Here is a 10,636-nt window from a genome sequence, read left to right as displayed (position 1 = left end):
GTTTGATTACATATTCATTACATTCCCTATGGCCCCGTTCCCCGCGACCCCATTCCCTCATTCCCCCTGACCCCATTCCCTGCGACCCTTGCCGATGTTTTGGGGTGAAATTCTTCTTCTGTTTTCTTCTTGGTGTTATCTGCTGTTATTGTTCTCCCATGTCGGCATCATCTTGCCCGGGGGGGGGGGGATCTAATCCTTCTTGTCAGAGGTCTCCGGACAGTTTCTTCTTATCTTTATTGCCCTCTTCTCTGGCTTTATTTTGACTAAGTGTCTGCAATTCCCCCTTTCCCTGCACTTTTAAATGTACAGTTACCCTTTGTCTTGGTTTCTGTGAAGTTCCCCTTTCCCTTTCTATAGCACAGTGTTACCTTACCACCATTTTGAGGCTTTGCTCACTCTTCAAAAGGGAAAATCAACAGTGAAAGGAAAAGCAGCAGTGAAAGGGAAGAGCAGCAGTGAAAGGGAAGAGCAGCAGTGAAAGGGAAGAGCAGCAGTGAATGGGAAAAGCAGCAGTGAAAGGGAAAAGCAGGACTAAAAGGGAAAAAAAAGACTAAAAGGGAAAAGCAAGACTAAAAGGTAAAAGCACTAGTGAAATGGAAAAGCAAGAATAAAAGGGAAAAGCAGCAGAGAAAGGGAAAAGCAGTAGTGAAAGGGAAAAGCAAGACTAAAAGGGAACAGCAGCAGTGAATGGGAAAAGCAGCAGAGAATGGGAAAAGCAGCAGAGAATGGGAAAAGCAGCCGAGAAAGGGAAGTGCAGCAGTGAAAGGGAAAAGCAGCAGTGAAAGGGAAAATCAAGACTGAAAGGGAAAAGCAAGACTAAAAGGGAAAAGCAAGACTGAAAAAGAAAAGCAAGACTAAAAGGGAAAATCAGCAGTGAAAGGGAAAAGCAGCAGTGAAAAGGGAAAGGCAGCAGTGAAAGGGAAAAGCAACAGTGAAAGGGAAGAGCAGAAGTGAAAGGGAAGAGCAGCAGTGAAAGGGAAAAGCAGCAGTGAAAGGGAAAAGAAGCAGTGAAAGGGAAAAGCAGCAGTGAAAGGGAAAAGCAGCAGGGGAAGGGAAAAGCAGCAGTGAAAGGGAAAAGCAGCAGTGAAAGGGAAAAGTAGCAGTGAAAGGGAAAAGCAGCAGTGAAAGGAAAAATCAGCAGTGAAAGGGAAAAGCAAGACTAAAAGGGAAAAGCATGAGTGAAAGGGAAAAGCAAGACTAAAAGGGAAAAGAAAGACTAAAATGGAAAAGAAGCAGTGAAAGGAAAAAGCAGCAGTGAAAGGGAAAAGCAGCACTAAAAGGAAAAAGCAGCACTGAAAGGGAAACGCAGCATTTAAAGGGAAGAGCAGCAGTGAAAGGGAAGAGCAGCAGTGAAAGGGAAGAGCAGCAGTGAAAGGGAAGAGCAGCAGTGAAAGGGAAAAGCAGCAGTGAAAGGGAAAAGCAGGAATAAAAAGGAAAAGCACGAGTGAAAGGGAAAATCAAGACTAAAAGGGAAAAGCAGGACTAAAAGGGAAAAGCAGCAGTGAATGGGAAAAGCAGCAGTGAATGGGAAAAGCAGCAGAGAAAGGGAAAAGCAGCAGAGAAAGGGAAAAGCAGCAGAGAAAGGGAAGTGCAGCAGTGAAAGGGAAAAGCAGCAGTGAAAGGGAAAAGCAAGACTGAAAGGGTAAAGCAAGACTAAAAGGGAAAAGCAAGACTGAAAAAGAAAAGCAAGAATAAAAGGGAAAATCAGCAGTGAAAGGGAAAAGCAGCAGTGAAAGGGAAAAGCAAGAATAAAAAGGAAAAGCAGCAGTGAAAGGGAAAAGCAGCAGTGAAAGGGAAGAGCAGCAGTGAAAGGGAAAAGCAGCAGGGGAAGGGAAAAGCAGCAGTGAAAGGGAAAAGCAGCAGTGAAAGGGAAAAGCAAGAATAAAAAGGAAAAGCAGCAGTGAAAGGGAAAAGCAGCAGTGAAAGGGAAAAGCAGCAGTGAAATGGAAAAGCAGCAGTAAAGGGAAAAGCAAGACTAAAAGGCAAAAGCAGCAGTGAAAGGGAAAAGAAGCAGTGAAAGGGAAAATCAGCAGTGAAAGGGAAAAGCAGCAGTGAAAGGGAAGAGCAGAAGTGAAAGGGAAGAGCAGCAGTGAAAGGGAAAAGCAGCAGTGAAAGGGAAAAGAAGCAGTGAAAGGGAAAAGCAAGACTAAAAGGGAACAGCAGCAGTGAATGGGAAAAGCAGCAGAGAATGGGAAAAGCAGCAGAGAATGGGAAAAGCAGCCGAGAAAGGGAAGTGCAGCAGTGAAAGGGAAAAGCAGCAGTGAAAGGGAAAATCAAGACTGAAAGGGAAAAGCAAGACTAAAAGGGAAAAGCAAGACTGAAAAAGAAAAGCAAGACTAAAAGGGAAAATCAGCAGTGAAAGGGAAAAGCAGCAGTGAAAAGGGAAAGGCAGCAGTGAAAGGGAAAAGCAACAGTGAAAGGGAAGAGCAGAAGTGAAAGGGAAGAGCAGCAGTGAAAGGGAAAAGCAGCAGTGAAAGGGAAAAGAAGCAGTGAAAGGGAAAAGCAGCAGTGAAAGGGAAAAGCAGCAGGGGAAGGGAAAAGCAGCAGTGAAAGGGAAAAGCAGCAGTGAAAGGGAAAAGTAGCAGTGAAAGGGAAAAGCAGCAGTGAAAGGAAAAATCAGCAGTGAAAGGGAAAAGCAAGACTAAAAGGGAAAAGCATGAGTGAAAGGGAAAAGCAAGACTAAAAGGGAAAAGAAAGACTAAAATGGAAAAGAAGCAGTGAAAGGAAAAAGCAGCAGTGAAAGGGAAAAGCAGCACTAAAAGGAAAAAGCAGCACTGAAAGGGAAACGCAGCATTTAAAGGGAAGAGCAGCAGTGAAAGGGAAGAGCAGCAGTGAAAGGGAAGAGCAGCAGTGAAAGGGAAGAGCAGCAGTGAAAGGGAAAAGCAGCAGTGAAAGGGAAAAGCAGGAATAAAAAGGAAAAGCACGAGTGAAAGGGAAAATCAAGACTAAAAGGGAAAAGCAGGACTAAAAGGGAAAAGCAGCAGTGAATGGGAAAAGCAGCAGTGAATGGGAAAAGCAGCAGTGAATGGGAAAAGCAGCAGAGAAAGGGAAAAGCAGCAGAGAAAGGGAAAAGCAGCAGAGAAAGGGAAGTGCAGCAGTGAAAGGGAAAAGCAGCAGTGAAAGGGAAAAGCAAGACTGAAAGGGTAAAGCAAGACTAAAAGGGAAAAGCAAGACTGAAAAAGAAAAGCAAGAATAAAAGGGAAAAGCAGCAGTGAAAGGGAAAAGCAGCAGTGAAAGGGAAAAGCAAGAATAAAAAGGAAAAGCAGCAGTGAAAGGGAAAAGCAGCAGTGAAAGGGAAGAGCAGCAGTGAAAGGGAAAAGCAGCAGGGGAAGGGAAAAGCAGCAGTGAAAGGGAAAAGCAGCAGTGAAAGGGAAAAGCAAGAATAAAAAGGAAAAGCAGCAGTGAAAGGGAAAAGCAGCAGTGAAAGGGAAAAGCAGCAGTGAAATGGAAAAGCAGCAGTAAAGGGAAAAGCAAGACTAAAAGGCAAAAGCAGCAGTGAAAGGGAAAAGAAGCAGTGAAAGGGAAAATCAGCAGTGAAAGGGAAAAGCAGCAGTGAAAGGGAAGAGCAGAAGTGAAAGGGAAGAGCAGCAGTGAAAGGGAAAAGCAGCAGTGAAAGGGAAAAGAAGCAGTGAAAGGGAAAAGCAGCAGTGAAAGGGAAAAGCAGCAGTGAAAGGGAAATACAGCAGTGAAAAGGAAAAGCAGAGTGAACGGGAAAAGCAAGACTAAAAGGGAAAAGCAGCAGTGAAAGGGAAAAGCAGCAGTGAATGGGAAAAGTAGCAGTGAAAGGGAAAAGCAGCAGTGAAAGGGAAAATCAGCAGTGAAAGGGAAAAGCAAGACTAAAAGGGAAAAGCATGAGTGAATGGGAAAAGCAAGACTAAAAGGGAAAAGAAAGACTAAAATGGAAAAGAAGCAGTGAAAGGAAAAAGCAGCAGTGAAAGGGAAAAGCAGCACTAAAAGGAAAAAGCAGCACTGAAAGGGAAACGCAGCAGTGAAAGGGAAGAGCAGCAGTGAAAGGGAAGAGCAGCAGTGAAAGGGAAGAGCAGCAGTGAAAGGGAAGAGCAGCAGTGAAAGGGAAAAGCAGCAGTGAATGGGAAAAGCAGCAGTGAAAGGGAAAAGCAGGAATAAAAAGGAAAAGCACGAGTGAAAGGGAAAATCAAGACTAAAAGGGAAAAGCAGGACTAAAAGGGAAAAGCAGCAGTGAATGGGAAAAGCAGCAGTGAATGGGAAAAGCAGCAGTGAATGGGAAAAGCAGCAGAGAAAGGGAAAAGCAGCAGAGAAAGGGAAAAGCAGCAGAGAAAGGGAAAAGCAGCAGAGAAAGGGAAGTGCAGCAGTGAAAGGGAAAAGCAGCAGTGAAAGGGAAAAGCAAGACTGAAAGGGTAAAGCAAGACTAAAAGGGAAAAGCAAGACTGAAAAAGAAAAGCAAGAATAAAAGGGAAAATCAGCAGTGAAAGGGAAAAGCAGCAGTGAAAGGGAAAAGCAAGAATAAAAAGGAAAAGCAGCAGTGAAAGGGAAAAGCAGCAGTGAAAGGGAAGAGCAGCAGTGAAAGGGAAAAGCAGCAGGGGAAGGGAAAAGCAGCAGTGAAAGGGAAAAGCAGCAGTGAAAGGGAAAAGCAAGAATAAAAAGGAAAAGCAGCAGTGAAAGGGAAAAGCAGCAGTGAAAGGGAAAAGCAGCAGTAAAGGGAAAAGCAAGACTAAAAGGCAAAAGCAGCAGTGAAAGGGAAAAGAAGCAGTGAAAGGGAAAATCAGCAGTGAAAGGGAAAAGCAGCAGTGAAAGGGAAAATCAGCAGTGAAAGGGAAAAGCAGCAGTGAAAGGTAAAAGAAGCAGTGAAAGGGAAAAGCAAGAATAAAAGGGAAAAGCAAGACTAAAAGGGAAAAGCAGCAGTGAAAGGGTAAAGCAGCTGTGAAAGGAAAAAGCAGCAGTGAAAGGGAAATGCAGCACTAAAAGGAAAAAGCAGCAGTGAAAGGGTGTCATGGTTTAATAATTTTGTAATTTTTGCTATCAGTATTCCACATCATAACATCATATAAAGCATGAATAATTTTACTGAATCTGCAACTTACAGAAGAAGACTACATCTCCCGGGGAACAACACGATAGGTCACGGGACCTGGACTCTATATTAACTCTGTCGCAGAACAGACTGACGTCTTTCGAGTTCTGGCGTTCAGGGGAGTGTGTGGGAGCCTTCACCGTCTCGCCTAAATTTCACAGTAGGCCTCTCGGTTACGGGACTCATTCTCTCTCTCATTTTGTCTGATTCGTTAGCTCAATTTTCAATTATATTATATTATATTTTATTATCCTGTATTTCGATATAGTATTTAGTAAATAAGTGTGCCTCCTTAGATCGTTGCCGCTGTTTTCTTTTCCTAATTAACTTTTTCCTTTTCGGCCCAGGGCCCCTCCGGGACCCACGGCCCCTGTCACGGACGCAGGTGGATTTTTAGTTCAAACTGTGACAGATTTTGGTGGAGAATGCAGGCAATTTGAGTTGCTGTTTTTCTGTGTTTTCTTCTGTTGCTTTTAACAGGGCTACAAGTTGTTTTTCTTTGTTAAGGAGCTATCTTAGGTTTGCAATTCTGCGCCTGCGAGCTTGACCTTGAAAGTCCAGGCGGACTGCCAATACTCCGGTATATTTTATAAACACCGCTGAGCTTTGTTTTCTTTTACTTTTTTCTCTCTATTGAAGAAAAAAAAAAAGAAGAAAAAAAATGTTCCCTCTAGTAAGTTTGTTCTACCAGGGACTGCATTTCATTAGTTCCTCTTTTGTGATGCTCCAAACATATTGGAGCATGTTTAAGCTAGCCACTTTTTCCTATGGAATTGTAAACATGTATAATGATTTGAAAGCATGGTTATCAACGCTTACTTGGTATCTGCATGCAGCTCCAGAGGGAGCAACTAATGCAACTAATGCAACTATTAGTTCAGGAATGGTGGTTTTTGAGCGTACTCCTCCTTTTTTCTTTGCATCCTTTAAGCAGTCTTCGACTGACCAGTTGTCCCAGTGGACCACACTGTCAATCTTATTAATCTCCCTGAATTTACTGTTGGTTATTGTAGTGATCTCACTCAGTATCTGGATTTATAACCTCAGGAGGAAGTCTTCCCTAGAATTAGAGAATACTGAGTGGCAGGGAGTGTGGAGAGACTTTGGAGAGACTTTTAGAAGACAGACATCTTTAGTGTCATGGAGCTTTACTCCTGAACACTTAAAGAATCCCAAGAGTTTGACCGCATATTTGAGACAGGAATGTTGTGGCTCAGGCAGATCTCAGGAGGCACAAATGACTTGGGGCCTAGCTAATGCTTATCGGGCCTTATTTAATACCATTTCTGAGAGGGAAGTTTTTGATGCTGAGAGAGGGAGTCTCAGGGCTGAGAATGAGAGTCTCCTTGATGAGAGAAATAACCTCCTACAACAATGAGACTCATTCTGGTATGAGAAAGAGAGTCTCAGAGCTGAGAGAGAAGACCTCCTACATCAACGAGACACATATTGGTATGAGAAAGAATCCCTGCAATCCAAACTCAACACTCTTCAGTCCGAGCACAACGCTCTCCAGTCCGGGCACGGCACCCTCCAGTCCGAGCACAACACTCTCCAGTCCGAGCACAACGCTCTCCAGTCCGAGGACAACGCTCTCCGGTCCGAGCACGACACTCTCCAGTCCGAGCACAACGCTCTCCGGTCCAAGCATGACACTCTCCAGTCCGAGCACAACGCTCTCCAGTCCGAGCACAACGCTCTCCGGTCCAAGCACAATGCTCTCCAGTCCGAGCACAACGCTCTCCAGTCCGAGCACAACGCTCTCCGGTCCAAGCACAACGCTCTCCAGTCCGAGCACAACGCTCTCCGGTCCGAGCACAACGCTCTCCGGTCCAAGCACAATGCTCTCCAGTCCGAGCACGGCACTCTCCAGTCCGAGCACAACGCCCTCCAGACTGAGAATAGATGCCCCCAGTCTGAGCGCGACATTCTCCCGTCGGAGCGTGACACCCTCCAGACTGATTACAACACCCTCCAGTCTGAGCACAACATCCTTCAGTCTGAATGTAACACCCTCCGATCTGAGCGAGATGTCCTCCGGTCCATGTACAGCGACCTCAAGGTTCAGTTCGATGCTATCAAGATCGATCGTAACAACCTCCAGACCATGTACGATGCCGTCCAATCTGAGCGCAACACTCTCCAGTTCAAACACGACGCGCTCGAGTCCGGGTTCGACACGATTCAGTCCAAGTACAACGCCCTCAGGGCTGAGTTCGACACCCTGGAGTTCGAGCGCGATCTCCTCCGATCCAAGCTATGCACCCTCCAGTCCAAGGGGAACATCCCCAAGTCTGAACCGTATGTACCACACCTTGACCAACTACCAGGGGCACCAGATACAATGTTGGTTGCCCCTGTAAGAGGGCGAAAAGTAAAACAATTTTCAACTCAGTTAGAGAAAATGCAGAAGGAGTTAGAAGAGCGGAGGGAGTTAGGAGAGCAGGACTCAGGAGAGCAGGGGGACTCAGGAGAGCAGGGGGACTCAGGAGAGCAGGGGGAGTCAGAAGACCAGAAGAAGTTGGAGGAGCAGAGGATGTTAGAGGGGTATAAGAAGATGATAGAGGAGCAGAAGAAGTATGAGGAGCAGAGGAAGTTAGGAGAGAGGAAAAAGAAGGAGGGTTACCTAGAGGAAATAATACAAGAGTCAGAGTCAGATGAAGAGGAGCCAAAAGTTAGATTTTCTTTACGAGAATTTCTCGAGTCCAAACTTACAGATGGGGCAGCCTCATAAACACAGTTGCCACCGTCAACACCTGGGACTCTTGATAGAGCAAAAGGTGAGCAAAGTATTATGACCATTATTGATAGATCTTTAAAACTGAGTGAAATTCGGGATCTAAGAAAGGATTACACACGTCAGCCAAAAGAACATATGGTCACTTGGTTACTTCGATGCTGGGACAATGGTGCCAGCAGTGTGTGGCTTGATGGCAATGAAGCTCGCCAACTGGGTAGCATTTCCAGAGATGCACGTGTGGACAGAGGTATTGGCACATGCCAAGATCAGTCCTACACCCTCTGGAAGCGGATGTTGATAGCGGTAAGAGATAGATTCCCCTTTAAACGGGACTTGGAGCCTGAGAAAAGGAAATGGACTGATATAGAGAAAGGCATCCAAACTTTGAGAGAAAATGCTCTGGTGGAAATGCTATACAGCTCCCACTTCAACCGCAATGACCCGAACCAATTACATGATCCTGAGATAGTCCGTGTACCACGACAAATGTGGCGTGACTTTACAAGGGCTGCTCCAGAAAAGCATGCCAGTGCACTTGCATTAGTATATGGCCAAGGGGAAAGGAAACCCCTTGTTAATGAACTAATTGCTAAACTTCAGGAGCTTGAATTATTTATAAGCACTACAGAAGTTAATCGTTATACTTCAGCCATTGTCAAAATAGCTGAAAGGTTAAACAGAATGGAGGGAACACAAAATGAAATTATTGACATGTTGACTAACATGCCTGATGTAGATGGATCCATGGTGGTACCAGATGATGGGGACCAGGATTCCCACGATTGCCTATTGAAAAAGCTAAACAACATGAGTTCCTCTAGACCCGTATCATCGAAAATCTCAACCATAAAAAAGAGAGGTCCTCATATTCAAGCAAATGACAACGATAAGACCATACGTTTTGCTTTGTTGTATTTCTTGAGTAATCATGGGGAGGATATAAAGAGGTGGTATAATTCATCCACTTCTGCACTTCAGGCACGAGTGAAAGAATTACAGTACAAAACAACCACCAAGGCGAACTCTTCCAAAAGGGGGAAAGTTCCAGTTGCTGCAAGCCACCGAGGTAAACAATAGAGGGGCCCTGCCCCCAGCCAGGGGGGGGAAAGGGACAACAGAGTATACTGGACTGTGTGGATTAAGTGGCCTGGCACATCTCAACCACAGAAATATAAAGCCTTGGTGGACACTGGTGCACAATGCACCCTAATGCCCTCAAGTCACCAAGGGACACAACCAATATATATCCATGGAGTGACTGGGGGTTCTCAAGAATTGACTATGTTGGAGGCCGAAATAAGCCTCACTGGTAAAAACTGGCAAAAACACCCTATTGTGACTGGTCCAGAGGCTCCATGTATACTGGGAATCGATTACCTTAGGATGGGACATTTTAAGGATCCCAAGGGGTATCGATGGGCCTTTGGGATAGCTGCTGTTAACACAAACGGTGTTAAGCAGCTGTCAACTTTACCTGGTCTGTCAGATGATCCTTCTGCTGTGGGGTTGCTCCAGGTAAAAGACCAAGTGGTACCAATTGCCACCAAAGTGGTTCACAGACGGCAGTACCGCACCAATAGGGACTCATTGCTCCCCATTCACAAGCTAATTCGCCAATTAGAAAATCAGGGAGTGATTAGCAAAACTCACTCGCCTTTTAACAGCCCCATATGGCCAGTGCGTAAAACCAGTGGGGAATGGAGGCTGACGGTAGATTACCGTGGCCTGAATGAAGTCACACCTCCATTAAGTGCTGCTGTACCAGACATGCTAGAAATCCAGTATGAATTGGAGTCAAAAGAAGCTAGGTGGTATGCCACCATTGACATTGCTAATGCCTTCTTTTCCATCCCATTGGCTGCAAAATGTAGGCCACAGTTTGCTCTTACCTGGAGAGGTATTCAGTATACCTGGAACCGTTTACCTCAGGGGTGGAAGCACAGCCCAACAATTTGCCATGGATTGATCCAAGCTGTTTTGGAACAGGGTAATGCTCCTGAGCACTTGCAGTATATTGATGATATTGTAGTGTGGGGCCATACAGCAGCAGAGGTTTTCCAGAAAGGAAAACAGATAATCCAAATTCTTTTGCAAGCTGGTTTTGCCATTAAGAGCAGCAAGGTGAAGGGGCCTGCCCAGGAAATCCAGTTCTTAGGTATAAAATGGCAAGATGGACGTCGTCACATCCCAGCAGATGTGATTGACAAAATCACTGCTATGTCTCCGCCCACCAACAAAACAGAGACCCAATCTTTTCTGGGAGTAGTGGGCTTTTGGAGAATGCATGTCCCAAACTACAGCCACATAGTGAGCCCTCTCTATCAGGTAACACGGAAGAAGAATAATTTCTCATGGGGTCCTGAGCAGCAGCAGGCTTTTGAGCAGGTAAAACAAGAGATAGCCCGTGCCGTGGCCTTGGGGCCAGTACGGACGGGACAGGATGTGAAGAACATCCTCTACACTGCTGCTGGAGAGAAAGGTCCCACTTGGAGTTTGTGGCAAAGAGCCTCAGGAGAGACCCGAGGCCGACCCCTAGGATTCTGGAGTCGAGCATATAAAGGGTCTGAGGAGCGCTACACTCCGACTGAGAAGGAGATCTTAGCCGTGTATGAGGGGGTTCGGGCTGCTTCTGAAGTAGTTGGGACAGAGGTTCAGCTTCTTCTAGCACCTCACTTGCCAGTAATAAACTGGATGTTTAAAGGACAGGTTCCCTCCACCCATCATGCTACTGATGCCACTTGGAGTAAGTGGATTTCATTAATTACTCAACGAGCTCGAATGGGAAAACTCAGCCGTCCTGGAATTCTAGAAGTGATCATGGACTGGCCTGAGAGTAAAAAAAT

General features: G+C 45.6%; 1 long non-coding RNA gene across 3 annotated transcripts in view; it reads right to left on the bottom strand.

The window, feature by feature from the left end:
• The window catches only part of LOC146755020 (uncharacterized), a 63,056-nt gene that overhangs the window by 45,540 nt on the left and 6,880 nt on the right, over positions 1 to 10,636 (bottom strand). The window lies entirely within an intron of this gene.

This window comes from Coturnix japonica, chromosome 36, assembly GCF_054131305.1.
Source record: "Coturnix japonica strain WE chromosome 36, WE-NBRP24, whole genome shotgun sequence".
Lineage (NCBI taxonomy): Eukaryota > Metazoa > Chordata > Aves > Galliformes > Phasianidae > Coturnix > Coturnix japonica.
Note: the sequence above shows the minus strand (reverse complement) of the source record. Positions and strands in the feature narration are given on the sequence as shown.